Raw genomic sequence first — 15,313 nt, 5'->3', positions numbered from 1 at the left:
AACAAGAAGAACTAAAACATAGATTAATAATCATCATCATCATAACCAACAAAAGCACCACAAGAGAATAAGAAAACTATCCATAATGCAAAAACACACCAAAACATAACAACTCAAAATACTGGGTCAAACTGACCCAGAATCGTGACAGGTAAGGAGATGTCATTTCAGGACTTAAACCAGACTCTAAGAAATTGCTGTGTCTAATTTTGCGATGCTGCGAGTAACAAACTGGGTTCAGTTTGGAGGTTGAAGAGGAACTTTCCCTCGCCAGGCCTCGACAGCCGTCTGTGTTTATCTCATCTCAGTTTATCTCATGCAGCGCAGGGCTAAATTTAAAATTATTAAATACTTAAGACAATGTATATTCTTCTATGAAAAAAAATACAAGTATTCATTTAAGCAAATAAACAGAGCCGTAAGAGATGTTTTTCAGAAACTGTTGTCTTTATTTTGATTTGCAACTAACAAATTTTTTAAAAATTTGTAGTTTTTGTTGTGCTCTCTATTATGTGAACCCCTCACCTAATTTGTTATGTTTTTTAACAAATTAAACCCCAACAATCAAATGATCCCCTGTGAGCAAGCACTAGGCACAGTGGAAAGGAAAAACTCCCTTTAAACAGGAAGAAACCTTTGACAGAACCAGGCTCAGGAAGGGGCAGCCATCTGTCGCGACTGGTTGGGGGGTGAGAGGCAAAAGAAAAGAAAAATGAGAGCACAAGTTAGCTAAATGTTGCTTATGTTGTCTGATATGAACAACGTATGGTTTTCTGGACTGTGGATGAAAAGCAGTCCATCATTACTAGTCTTTAAAAGGGAACTAATCGATCACCAAGGTGGCAATATGGCTCAACGAGGCCATAGACAGAGTTAAATAGGCAATCACTGTTAAGCACTGAAAAGCCCCAGTAACCTGCAGCTATAATAAGGCCTACTGCGGCAACACCTAAACCTATTTTAAGTAGGCGTTTGGCACCATGACGCCATGAACCACTAGTCGGAGCCACGTCAGGAGATGGTTCTGAGACAGGAGAATCAAGCTCCTCAGGTTGAAGACCAAGATTCTCCTGTGTCGGAACCACGTCAGGAGGTGGTTCCAAAGCAGGAAAAAAAAGCTCCTCGGGTTCAGGAGCAAAATTCTCCTGTGTCAGGACCACAGGTGGTTCCAAGGCAGGAAAAAAAAGCTCCTCGGGTTCAGGAGCAAAATTCTCCTGTGTCAGGACCACAGGTGGTTCCAAGGCAGGAAAAAAAAGCTCCTCAGGTTCAGGAGCAAAATTCTCCAGCTGCAGAGCCTCCAGAGATTCCACCTGTGACTGTTGTTCTTGGTACTCAAGAGGCTCTAAAGTTTTCTTGAGTTCGTCTCTCTCCCTTTCAATAAGTGACAACTGAGCAGCAATGCTGCTGTTCTGTCTAAGGAGATATTCTTCCTTTTCCAGAAAGTCACGGTGCATCATTTGAACGGTGTTAACCTGTTCCTGCAATTTAGCCTCCAGAGATTCCACCCTTGACTGTTTGTCATCCAGAGCCTGTCTCACCCGACGCTGAAGAACACATATTTCTTTTTTCAGCTCAATTATTTGTTCAGTCTTGTGATCTATTTCTCTATTCTGTTTTTCTATTATCCCTTCTTTTTTTGTTATTTTGTGGTGAGCTTCTCCCACTTGGTGCTCAAGTCTCTCTAACTCTGCCTTGACATCACGATGCATCGTACTAATTTGTTCTTGTATTTTCATTTGAAGGTCTCTATACGATATTTCTCTCTCCACTAACCCATATAGTTCGTTTGATTCCGCTGGAATCGCTCTGTCAGACTGTGAATTATTGACTATTTCTCGTGACATTTCTTTAAAAGCTTAATGCAACGTGTCGAAAGAAAAATACGTGTGCTTAATTATTTAACTTTAAAATAGTCCCTTTCTGAAAGGTTTCTGGTTTGCTAAACACAACTCGCTGTTTCTGAAAATGTTCCAAGTAAAACTGTGTTTGCAAAGGTGAAGAGGGGCTATTTATAGACTTTTGTGGCAGCGAATTTGACGTCAGCGCTCTTTGAGCCTTTGATCCTTTGTTTCATCACAGGATCACATGACAGCTGTGCGTAATTCTGCGCATACTCAGAGAATACCCATTGTGACGCACGGTTTTGTTTTGAATTTTTTTTAAATACCCTGAAAACAGTCCAAACAGTGTTTCCAACTTAGCGATTTTGTCGCTATATTTAGGGAGTTTTCAAACCCCCCTTAGCGTCGTTTTTTTTCTTTTTCTAAAAAGCGACTTGCGACAAATCTGGCGGCTTTTTCTGGTGTTATTGGAGGCTTATTTATGACGACTTTTGACGTGAAAGCGCTTGTTGCTCTTACTCTCAACAAGCAGCGGGTGCTGCCGTGGGCACCTCGCTCGTGCCAAAGCGCTCACAGGCGGAGGATAGTCCTCCTCGAGCCGCTGTCAGGGCAGGAGATGTTCACGTGCGTCCAAACTGCAAATGAATCGCGCACGAGCAAAGCCGCCGCTCCCGCACTGACTGTAACGCAGTCAATTCTTCTTTTACTGTTATGCTGTTTTGTGGATCACAAGGTTTAAAACTACTTGTAAACACACACACATACAGTAACTCCACCCTAACCTGCAGCTGCAGCGCAAATAACAACGAAAATTGTTTGTAAACGTGTCCTGGAGTTTACAGGTGCAGACAGTGCAACAGCTTCCAGGTCACATATTTATAAGCATTTTTGGTTTGTTCCACAGTTTTCAGGAACCTGTTCAGTGCATCCCAGATCATGTTCTGTTGCTCTCGAGAATACACAGAGTACATTCACATGCTTAACCTTGACCTTAACAATTAACAGCCTTGTCCCTGATGCTCAAATTTAAAAAAAAAGTAAGTTTCATCAATGATATGGTGAAAAGAAATCTGAACTTTATCACCTTTTGATCTGAAAAGTTACTGGTAATATATAACCTAACTTCCCCAGAAGCTGGTAAAGAAGTTGGACTCACTAGGAATAAACACAGCCCACTGCTGTTCACCCTGCTAACACATGACTGATAGAATCCACACAAACTCTGTTCAGGTGACAAATCTTTTCTAGTTTATTTAGCGACTGCTGTGTCTTGTGCTTGTACAAAGACATGTTCTGTGTTTGAACTGCCTAGGGTAGAGCAAGCTTTGTAAGTCAGTGCAGCCTCACTATGCTGCCCTCACGACACGTGACCATGTGAAGCTAGACAGCTAGCGAACAAAATAGAGGAGATCTTCCTTGGAGTTCTCGATTTGTTTTGTTTTGCTTTTTGTTGTTTTTTGTAAATGTGCATATGTTTCTATATAATGTTAAAGGATTAGTTTGGACCTTTAGAAGTCTGGTTCTGTAAAATAGTGCAGTGTCACCACGCATAATTTAGACTAGTCGCTTGACTGCAGAAACATGACTATGATCTCTTAGAAATTTATAGATATCTAAATTTTGATCATTTGGAGTTAAAGCAGACTTGTAAATATCCAAAGTAACCCTTTGGGTCTTAAAAAAGATGCTTCACCACCATGTATTAAAACACAAATACACACACACAAACGCAAGCCCCGTTTGATTCCTCTTCATTTACCAGGGACACTGTTCTGTACTTCTGCCTGGTTACTGGTTTGGGCTTAGATGCAGCAGGGTATGCATTGCATAATGATGAAGTCTAAATTAACAGTTAGATAAGATAAGATAACTCTTTGTAAATGTTCATTTTTATGCAGTCAAATGGAAAAAAGTGGTCAAAATAGTTTATATTTTACTTGTCATTGGAAAGAGTTTGTGCAATACTGCAGAATGTTATCTAGCACAATTTTGTAAAATACATATTTTACTGATTTGTTTGTGTTTTATTACTTCCATACAATTGTGTTTTGAGGTATTTTTAGAAAAATGAAAGTATTAATTACATTTGAGCAAACAATGAATATTGTAATGAGTGGTAGTGATAAATACAATGTGTATGTAGGTTAAGTTCATTGCTAATAAAAATGAAGTGTAAGATGTTTAACTACATTGCTGTCTGTGTTATTGATGAAGTCCTAAATTATCACCTTTAAAGTGGTTGTGCTAATAACATCATGTGCAGTAAGACAAGCATGGAGAAAAGCTCTGACTGGGAGAGGCTGTGAACAAATGACATAGAATAGAATAATCCTTGAATTGTCCCACAAGGGGAAATTTGGATGTAACAGTAGCAAGAAAGACACATGTACGAACAAACAGTACACAAGACACAGAACTGAAACACACACAATTTTTACATATTTACCTTAAGAACAATGCTTACCAAAAACAAAGTACTGTACTGTTATTAAATTAAATAAAGATAAGAGGCAAACCTCTGAATCAACATTAAGATTTAAGAGATGGATAGACCGTGGTAGAAAACTGAGAACAGGTCACAGTTTTTTTGGCTTTTTTAGGTTGTAATTTGTACTCACGCTGCTGCTTGGCTAAAGTGGCAGCTAACAGAAAAGGAAATGCTGGAAACAGGCTGAAGATGAGTCGGGGAATCTGTCATAGAGCAAGAATATGTCTACAATTCTAAGATGATCTGTCCCACTGGAGGTCAAACACAGTTCGTCTCATTCACAGGAGGTTTAGGCTGAGTTCTGATCTTTCTTGCTCAAGCCATTTTTACTCTGTGGTAATCCATCAGTATGGTCTGTGTGGTTGCAGGATTTAGCTGGTGGGCTTAGTGGTTTATATTCACTGTGAGGTATGAATACACATGTGACGTGACACACAGCACAACACATGGCACACTCTGTTAGGTCTGCGCTTCCACAGGCCCCGCTAATTTAGAAACTTATTCTCATTCACGAAAGCAAGGAAACAAAACGGAACCAGGTTTTACTTGCTAACAAGGGAAGGCTGTACTGACTGACATCCTCTCTAGGTTATCCAAGCTGTATTTGTGCCTATTGTAGTCCAGGATTGCTTCTTGCTTCCAGGCTTCCTCTATTGCCCATCACTGACTGCTGGTTCCCTGTGTGTTGTGCTCAAATGAAGCACATTCCTCCGTTGCTTTGGCATGTGGGAAATTGTCATAGTAGTGCTCCTGAACCTGAGGAGCTTGTTTCTCCAGTCTCAGAACCATCTACTGATGTGGTCCCGACACAGGAGAATCTTGGTCCTCAACGTGAAGAGCTTGACTCTCCTGTCTCAGAGTCCTGCAGGTTTTAGATGTGTCCTTGAACCAACACAGCTGATTCAAATGGCTAAATTACCTCCTCAACATGTCTTGAAGTTCTCCAGGGGGCTGGTAATGAACTAATCATTTGATTCAGGTGTGTTGACCCAGGGTGAGATCTAAAGCCTGCAGGACACCGGCCCTCGAAGCCTGGCGTTGCCTACCCCTGATATAGACAGTGCTTGAAGCAGTTATGACCTTCTTGCCATATTGGCAGAATAAATGACCTGGAAGCTGTTGCACTGTCTGCACCTGTAAACTCCAGGACACGTTTACAAACAATTTTCGTTGTTATTTGCGCTGCAGCTGCAGGTTAGGGTGGAGTTACTGTATGTGTGTGTGTTTACAAGTAGTTTTAAACCTTGTGATCCACAAAACAGCATAACAGTAAAAGAAGAATTGACTGCGTTACAGTCAGTGCGGGAGCGGCGGCTTTGCTCGTGCGCGATTCATTTGCAGTTTGGACGCACGTGAACATCTCCTGCCCTGACAGCGGCTGGAGGAGGACTATCCTCCGCCTGTGAGCGCTTTGGCACGAGCGAGGTGCCCACGGCAGCACCCGCTGCTTGTTGAGAGTAAGAGCAACAAGCGCTTTCACGTCAAAAGTCGTCATAAATAAGTCTCCAATAACACCAGAAAAAGCCGCCAGATTTGTCGCAAGTCGCTTTTTAGAAAAAAAAAAAAAACGACGCTAAGGGGGGTTTGAAAACTCCCTAAATATAGCGACAAAATCGCTAAGTTGGAAACACTGTTTGGACTGTTTTCAGGGTATTTAAAAAAAAATTCAAAACAAAACCGTGCGTCACAATGGGTATTCTCTGAGTATGCGCAGAATTACGCACAGCTGTCATGTGATCCTGTGATCGAACAAAGGATCAAAGGCTCAAAGAGCGCTGACGTCAAATTCGCTGCCACAAAAGTCTATAAATAGCCCCTCTTCACCTTTGCAAACACAGTTTTACTTGGAACATTTTCAGAAACAGCGAGTTGTGTTTAGCAAACCAGAAACCTTTCAGAAAGGGACTATTTTAAAGTTAAATAATTAAGCACACGTATTTTTCTTTCGACACGTTGCATTAAGCTTTTAAAGAAATGTCACGAGAAATAGTCAATAATTCACAGTCTGACAGAGCGATTCCAGCGGAATCACAAAGACTATATGGGTTAGTGGAGAGAGAAATATCGGATAGAGACCTTCAAATGAAAATACAAGAACAAATTAGTACGATGCATCGTGATGTCAAGGAAGAGTTAGAGAGACTTGAGCACCAAGTGGGAGAAGCTCACCACAAAATAACAAAAAAAGAAGAGATAATAGAAAAACAGAATAGAGAAATAGATCACAAGACTGAACAAATAATTGAGCTGAAAAAAGAAATATGTGTTCTTCAGCGTCGGGTGAGACAGGCTCTGGATGACAAACAGTCAAGGGTGGATTCTCTGGAGGCTAAATTGCAGGAACAGGTTAACACCGTTCAAATGATGCACCGTGACTTTCTGGAAAAGGAAGAATATCTCCTTAGACAGAACAGCAGCATTGCTGCTCAGTTGTCACTTATTGAAAGGGAGAGAGACGAACTCAAGAAAACTTTAGAGCCTCTTGAGTACCAAGAACAACAGTCACAGGTGGAATCTCTGGAGGCTCTGCAGCTGGAGAATTTTGCTCCTGAACCTGAGGAGCTTTTTTTTCCTGCCTTGGAACCACCTGTGGTCCTGACACAGGAGAATTTTGCTCCTGAACCCGAGGAGCTTTTTTTTCCTGCCTTGGAACCACCTGTGGTCCTGACACAGGAGAATTTTGCTCCTGAACCCGAGGAGCTTTTTTTTCCTGCTTTGGAACCACCTCCTGACGTGGTTCCGACACAGGAGAATCTTGGTCTTCAACCTGAGGAGCTTGTTTCTCCTGTCTCAGAACCATCTCCTGACGTGGCTCCGACTAGTAGTGGTTCATGGCGTCATGGTGCCAAACGCCTACTTAAAATAGGTTTAGGTGTTGCCGCAGTAGGCCTTATTATAGCTGCAGGTTACTGGGGCTTTTCAATGCTTAACAGTGATTGCCTATTTAACTCTGTCTATGGCCTCGTTGAGCCATATTGCCACCTTGGTGATCGATTAGTTCCCTTTTAAAGACTAGTAATGATGGACTGCTTTTCAGCCACAGTCCAGAAAACCATACGTTGTTCATGTTAGCTAAATGTTGCTCATGTTCTCTAACTTGTGCTCTCATTTTTCTTTTCTTTTGCCTCTCACCCCCCAACCAGTCGCGACAGATGGCTGCCCCTTCCTGAGCCTGGTTCTGTCAAAGGTTTCTTCCTGTTTAAAGGGAGTTTTTCCTTTCCACCGTGCCTAGTGCTTGCTCACAGGGGATCATTTGATTGTTGGGGTTTAATTTGTTAAAAAACATAACAAATTAGGTGAGGGGTTCACATAATAGAGAGCACAACAAAAACTACAAATTTTTAAAAAATTTGTTAGTTGCAAATCAAAATAAAGACAACAGTTTCTGAAAAACATCTCTTACGGCTCTGTTTATTTGCTTAAATGAATACTTGTATTTTTTGTCATAGAAGAATATACATTGTCTTAAGTATTTAATAATTTTAAATTTAGCCCTGCGCTGCATGAGATAAACACAGACGGCTGTCGGCCTGGCAAGGGAAAGTTCCTCTTCAACCTCCAAACTAAACCCAGTTTGTTACTCACAGCATCGCAAAATTAGACACAGCAATTTCTTAGAGTCTGGTTTAAGTCCTGAAATGACATCTCCTTACCTGTCACGGTTCTGGGTCAGTTTGACCCAGTATTTTGAGTTGTTATGTTTTGGTGTGTTTTTGCATTATGGATTTTTTTCTTATTCTCTTGTGGTGCTTGTGTTGGTTATGATGATGATGATGATGATTATTAATCTATGTTTTAGTTATTTGTAACCCCTATAGACATGGTTACTAGTATTTTCTTGTTTTACCTGTGTGACAGGTGAGACCTGGAGATTTGGGACCGCCCCTGGTGGGCGGAGCTGGTCTTCGCTCCTTTCATAAGCGCAGGTGTGGGCAATTGGGGATTCCTTTTGCAAACCTGAAGCTGCGAGTGCTTGGTCCGAGTTGGGCAAGTTGGTGTTTCTTTACTATGAAAGTCTGATATGCGTCCTTCCCCTAAACTTCTGTTAGAACGGTGGGAAACATTGCTCCCGTGAGAACGGTATAGTGGACTTCATCGCCACTGACCCACATTTATTAGGGTGTGACACGAACTTGTGGACAGAGTACCGAGCTGCTGCTTTGCCAGGTGGATTTCTGGCTGCGGGCAAAGGACCCGACGCATCAGTGTGTTTTAATTTGTTTTAAACTGGTGTAAGCCGACAGACTGACTGCTGCGGCTGTCGATGGTTTTGGTTTTTGGTTTTACTTTTTCTGTATCAGTAGGCACCACAGATATTGATCCTTTTAGTATTTTAACCCCTTTATTTATATATATATATATATATTGTCGCAGACGGTGAAGGCGCTGCAGGGAAAACAAATCCTTTTTTTTGTCTCCCCGCTTTTGCATGCACAGCGGTGGGCCCGAGTGAAGACGGCACTGAAGATTTGACTTTTTTTCTATAGTGTTTTACCCATTTGGGGTCATGTGTGAGTTGCCGTCCATGTTTAACCTGTGTGCTATGTCGATTTGTTTTTAAACGGTTCCCCGCAGCGCTTGTCCCGTCTCACGGGCAATCGCACAGTTTTATCGTTTTTTAATAAGGTAACGTTTTTAATTGTTTTTAGGTGCTGCTGTTACACTGTTTCTTTTATTTTGTATTAAAAATTAAACTCTTTTAAACTGACTGTGCGCCTACGGCTCTGTCCTATTTTAAATAGGTACCTACCACGGGTCACACCTGGTAATATTATTTCCGACACCCCTTGAACACACTTTGATTTTCCGTAGTTCAGTGAATGCAACAAAAGCACGTTGCTGCATTAAGCTAGGCAAAACGGAGCAAGACACAGAGAGCAAATAACAAGCTACACAGTGAGTCTTTTGGTATAAAATAAGTGTTATAAAGTATTTTCAACAGTCTCTAACTTAAAGTTATGTACTTTTCAGAGGCCTTTATGTGTTTTACTCTCGACCAAAACCAGGCAGAGCGTGTATTTGTTTCTTGGGAATTCCGGTGAGTTACTAGAGATGATAAGTTAGCAGGAAAACTTATGCTAATTTTACATGTGGTAAACACTGCAACAGTGCGAATTCCGTATTGTCTAAAAAAAGCTAAAACCAGTCGGAGTACTTGAATCGTGTGTGAAATGGAATGTCGTATTTTATTTTATTGTCTATTTGATTGGGCATCCTCACAAATGTGCAAAACTAATGCAGGATGCACTTCTCTTTTAGCCATAAATGTTGTCCAGTGCCTTTTCTGCACTTTGTCATTTCAGTTATAGGTTAATACATGTAAATAAGTTATTTAAAACTAGTTACGTTACAAACATTTCATGATGTGATTACATATGCCTTAAAAAGGGGTATTTAAATACAATTGATTGTAATGCTGTAAAGCAATACAAATGGAATTCATAGAGACAGAACAATGTTAAAACGACAGTGTACTTGATTTTGAAAACTTTATGAGATCTCATTTTATTTAGAAAAACTGTTAAGAACTATTCTGTTTATTGCTCTGTACTGTATGTGCAGACTGGTTTTTTGTGATCCTGGATCTGAAGTGGTTCTGGATATGGATGGCGAGCCAGACCCTGTGAAAACTCTTGGCGAATCCAAAAGCAGTGTGGCCAGCTGTTCTGGATGCAGGAGTAGAGCTACAGTCTGAATTACTTCGAATCGCAGGATTTCAGATAAGCAAGAACAAAAAACTGCTTACTTGATACGGATTGTTTCTCTGGGAAACTATTGAACTCCCAATATCCTGCTCATCAGGAGTCAGGTCTAAAGAGACTACTTATTTTATTTTATTTTGTTGTTATTTTCAAAAGAGCGCTCTTCTCTGTTGATTTTCTGTTAATTTTCTATGCTGTTTACATTGGGTTATTGCACCACTGTAACATTGTAATAAATCTGCCGGCTGTTCAACACTCAATTCTCTCAAATTTATTTTACTCCTCTCGAATCTAGTCTATAAGTTTAACCCTACTATACTAAGCAGGTGTTACATATTCTTGTTTAGGGATTAGTTCTTAGGTTTTGTGTTCTCATGTTTTTTGCTGGTTTAGTTCAGTGTCTAGTCTGTCTCTCTCTGTCCGTGTCTTAGTTTAGTGTGTATTGTTTCCTGTTTTATTTTGAAGGATTGTGTCTTATGTCAGTGTGTCCAGCTTCGATCCCCTGACTCGTTAGCCCCAATCTCTCCCAGCTGTGTCTCCCTCCTGTTTTCCATTCCCTGATTACTTCCTTGTGTATATTAGCCCTGTGTTTTCCATTGCTCAGTGTTGCGTCGTACAGGTTATACCTGGTTATACCTGGGTGTTTTTGTGTTCAGTACTTTCATGTTCAGTACCCTTGTTCAGTTCATGTTTTGTTTTCTCCAGCAATAAAGTTGAGGTTTTAAGTTACAATTTTGTGTTCGAGTCCTGCATTTGGATCCTCATCTCTGCCTGCCCGCACACAAAGCCCTGACATTTCCAGCATAGAAGCATTCACAGTCATTACACTGTATGTACACTATATGTTGAAAAAAAGAAGAAAAACAGAAAGCCAAATAAGAAATACTTCTAAGCAGTAGAAGGTTGTTGACAGTAGCAAGCTACAGGTCTCTCAATATCTTACTGTTTAACTTTTGTGTTAACTAGATTGACATTATTGAAGTCAAGGTTAAATTTTAGTAATGGTGGTTTCAAAAATAGTTTCAATGCACTGAAAGGTGATCCAGAAGTAGAAGAGTCATCAGTGAATAATGAAACTGGAGATGTCACTTCTAGAGCAGGACATCTGACTTAAGTCTAATGAACCACGTGCCATTCATTCTTCTTAAATATTTATTACAGTAGTTCATTAAAGAAAACCCGAGAGTGCGAGAGAGAGAGAATATGAACTTAAATTAAATAAATGACTCCAATAAGTAAGAAAGGAAACATTCTAAAGTCTCATTGTACTGTCGCCTCTGTCAGTGCGCCCTAGGGTGGCTGTGGCTACAATGTAGCTTGCCATCACCAGTGTGTGAATGTGTGTGTGAATGGGTGGATGACTGGATATGGAAAGCGCTTTGGGGTCCTTAGGGACTAGTAAAGCGCTATACAGATACAGGCCATTTACCATTTTTTGCATCGCACAGTTACTTTTTTTGTGACGCAATTGTGAGTAACTGTGCGTCACAATACAATATTATATGACGTAATTTTTAAAAAGTAGAACGATACAGTCCTTTTGAGTTACAGAGTCGGAACGCTTTTCTTGGTTCCGGTCGTACGGACGTTTTAGAGTGCAACACAAAGGAGTCACGCTTGCACGATATCAACACTGACAGTTGGTACAGGTTTTTGTGTGTTTGCTGTTAAGCAGTGGAGTAAACCATGGAGGTCCTGGGAGGACAGTTTAGCGACATAACCCCACTGGAGCTGGCGGCTCCTGTCAACACTGTAGCTGTGAGTATGAAGACCGGAAAGGACCGAAAGTCTAGCAGCACTTACCCACAGATGCTAACGCTAGCGTGGAGGCTGTTAGCTCATAGAGATGCAGAGTGAAGGGGAACGTCCTGTGTCCCAGTTTGTTGTTTCTGATAGATATTGTTTCTAGTGTACAATTTGGAGAAAGTGCATAAGTATGGACACAGTTCGAATAGTTTTCGCGTTATGAATAAAAACGGACTTGTTGTTTATTTGCTCGTTTTCCCTTTTTAACAGGAAAAATGGAAGTTGTTACCAGCCTCTCACCCCCCCCAACCAGTCGCGACACCCTCTCTGTACAGAGTTGTCATGTAGGAAATACTATTAGTAGATTGCTCTATTTTTCGCTTTATGTCTACTTTTTACTTGCTTTATTTCCACCTCTCAAAAATGTAACTTGTAACTTACCCACAGAACTTGTGAACTGTTCAGAAAATATAACCCACAGGATTTGAGAGAAAAGGGACCAGTAAGTGCAAAATGCAAACTTATTTCAGGCATTTCAGGTTTGTTCTTGCAGCACTTTCTAGAAGCACATATGTAGCCTAGGGTTGCTTACTGTGCCCATTCTTAGATGGGTCTTTAAACCACCGTAAAACTACACTCATACATGAAGAATACAAAACTCAAACGTCATTAAAAACCTAGAAAGGATATGATGCAAGGGACAAAAAGTTAAAAGGAGGGACATAAAGCAATAAACAGCAATAAACTCAAAGAAATCTTTTTGACTTTTGATCTTCACCTTCTTGCTGAGTGTTATAAGAGCACTGCTGCCTCTCATGTTTGTGCAGGACATCTGAAGCTACAGCCAGTGTTTGGCTTGCTTATCGTAGCACAGAGGAGGCCTCTACGTGCTAGTAGTGCTGATTTTCTAACACTGGAAAATAACTCAAAATGTTAGAAATATTCCAGTGTTAGAAAATCAGCACTGCTCAGTGTTAGCCATTGTTAATCTTCAAAACTGACTAGGTTACTTTTAAACATATAACACTGTCAAAAGTGTTACAGGTTTTTTTTTGGGTTTTTTTTTTTTACAGCCACTAGGACACATTTCTCAATACTTAGGTCACTTTTGCAAAACTCTTCACACAACTCCTCTAACTGACCTTCAGCTTGGCAAAGCAGTTCATTTCACATTCAAAATGCACTACAACTACCAAAACACTTTATTCAGGTCTCAAATAAAGTCATTCTTCCAGAACACTAGCAAAGGTTGACAGCCGACAAACACACTTTGTCACCCACAAAACAATGACCTAAAAAACACTAACAACATGTAGCATTACACAGTGTTTTCTTGTGTAAAACAAGGACACATCTCTGTTTATAATTTCAATATATGTTACTGGAATGAATCAGACATCATGTATTTATGTTTATGTATTTTTATTTTTTTGCACTAAGTAATCCCAAAATACAAGAATTTGTATACACACCATCCACTGATACACATACAATAGTAATGCTAATCTACTCGGTCTTCTCCATTTGGCCACAGGTTCTCATCCACATCACATCTTATGTCATCTAGGGCGATACACCTAGGAAAGAATCTCCTGGCATGCCTGATCCATCCCTGGCAATCTTCTGCTGATATTTCCAGGCATCCAGCATTCATTGCATCCAGGAGGGACATTTGATCATGTGGATGATGGTGGTAAAGCTTCCACCGCCATGAGGAAAAGAATTCCTCTATGGGGTTGAGGAATGGAGAGTAAGGTGGGAGGAAAAGAGACTCCATTCTGGGATGGGCTGCAAACCACTTGGTGACTGCACGGGAGTGATGAAATGCCACGTTGTCCCATACAATTATAAATGTTGGCTGATTCCTTCTCTCTGCATCCCTTTCCTCACCTAGCACAACCCGTCCATAGAGATCATGCAGGAACGCAAGGAGCCGTTCAGTGTTGTATGGCCCAATTAGTGGTCTGTGTAACAGCAGTCCATCGGTGGATATTGCTGCGCACATTGTGATGTTGGCACCCCTCTGGCCTGGGACAGTCACTGTGGCTCTCTTCCCAATCACATTCCTCCCTCGTCGCCGTGCTTTGGCCAAGTTGAAACCTGCCTCATCCACAAAGATGAAAATGTGGTGCGTTTGCCTGCCTTCAATCTCCATGACTCTCTAACATAAATCCACAAGGCAACATAAGCTGTTACAGTAGTAAATTTGTAAAAATTGTCTTTGTGTGTGTTTGGTTTTGTTCAAAAACAGATCTGTATTTTATTGTGATCTTACCTGGACATACTGGTTCCTGAGTTGCTTGACATGTTCAGAGTTCCTCTCAAAAGGCACAGTGTACAACTGTTTCATCCTGACCTGATGTTTTTTCTGGACTTTAGAAATTGTTGTTATGCTTACACTGTGAATATTTGCGAAAGTAACGTTGTCTGCCAAGACTCTGTCTAATTTCAGTGAGTTTTATCCCATTGTTTCTGATGACCATATCAACAATGGCAGTTTCCTGCACATCAGTGAACATCCGTCCTCTCCCTCCTATGTGAGGTAACTGTTGAGTCCTAAGCAGAAATGCAACAAAAATTACACAAAAGCTTATTTACTTCTGAAATGTGCAAATGCCCCTGCAGAATACAAGTTACCTGTTGGTTTGCCGGAAAACTCTAACAATAGATGCCACTGTAGAGCGTTGCAGATTTGGCTGCACTCTCTGACCAGCCTCTCTCATTGAGTGACCATGATTTACTACATGATCAATTACAGTAGCTCTGATCTCATCTGAGACTACAGCTCTTGATCTTCCTCTTATTCTTCTTCCACCACGCATACCTCGCCCCCTCCCAGCCACTCTTCTTCCTCTTTCAGCCACTTCTCCATTTCTGGCTGGGTCCATGTTTACATCACAAAACAAACCTATTCAGCAGTTGTCTCCTTTTGTAATGAAATTGAAGGCGTAACACCTGTGTAGATGTTCATCTACAATGAGAATCAGCTGTTGCTGGTTAAACTGCACTTTTAGATTTAAAATATGTTTCAATAAAATATTGCTGTTGAATTTTGCTGTCTTATTCAGTTTTGCATTATGTTATTGTTTTGACCATAAGTTTAAGTTTTGAAAACAGTATGTAAGTACATGCAAAATGTCCTGTACGTACAAAGATTTTTGGCAGTTGTGTCTGAGTGAGAAAATAATTCATGAAATTTGAGAGATGTAGTCATTGAATGCATTTTGTGCCAAAACAATGATAACTGATCCTCAGTTTAGCCCACATAGACTTCTGTTGTGCTCACTGTGTGAGGAGTTTTGCAAAAGTGACGCAAGTATTGAGAAATTTGTCCTAGCGGCTATAAAAAACTGTAATTTAACACTCAACAGTGTTGTATTTAACACTCAGAGGTGTGGACCCATATATAGACACTCTATAGTGTTAATTTAACACTGGAGATTTTGCTGTGTGCTTCCACAGCCAATTTAGAAACTTATTCTCATTCTCATGTTTGTGTGACCTGCTGCTCACCAAAAGGATCATAAAAGCAGGAA

At 40.6% G+C, this 15,313-nt stretch overlaps 2 long non-coding RNA genes across 3 annotated transcripts; one reads left to right on the top strand and one right to left on the bottom strand.

Annotated features, from left to right (window-relative positions):
* The first annotated feature begins 9,129 nt into the window (after positions 1-9,129).
* LOC145430193 (uncharacterized) lies at positions 9,130-14,827 on the top strand. Of its 2 annotated transcripts, XR_013910650.1 has the most exons (4): positions 9,130-9,225; positions 9,301-9,367; positions 9,892-11,789; positions 13,312-14,827. It is a non-coding gene; the product is annotated as an uncharacterized LOC145430193 (long non-coding RNA). The 2 variants fall into 2 exon arrangements; XR_013910649.1 differs by having other exon boundaries at positions 9,153-9,367.
* LOC145430195 (uncharacterized) lies at positions 13,183-15,283 on the bottom strand. The gene is made up of 2 exons (XR_013910654.1): positions 14,053-15,283; positions 13,183-13,938 (listed from the first exon to the last, which is right to left on the bottom strand). It is a non-coding gene; the product is annotated as an uncharacterized LOC145430195 (long non-coding RNA).
* Between the last annotated feature and the right edge of the window lie 30 nt (positions 15,284-15,313).

The sequence above is a fragment of the Astatotilapia calliptera genome, chromosome 7, assembly GCF_964374335.1.
Source record: "Astatotilapia calliptera chromosome 7, fAstCal68.1, whole genome shotgun sequence".
NCBI lineage: Eukaryota > Metazoa > Chordata > Actinopteri > Cichliformes > Cichlidae > Astatotilapia > Astatotilapia calliptera.
Note: the sequence above shows the minus strand (reverse complement) of the source record. Positions and strands in the feature narration are given on the sequence as shown.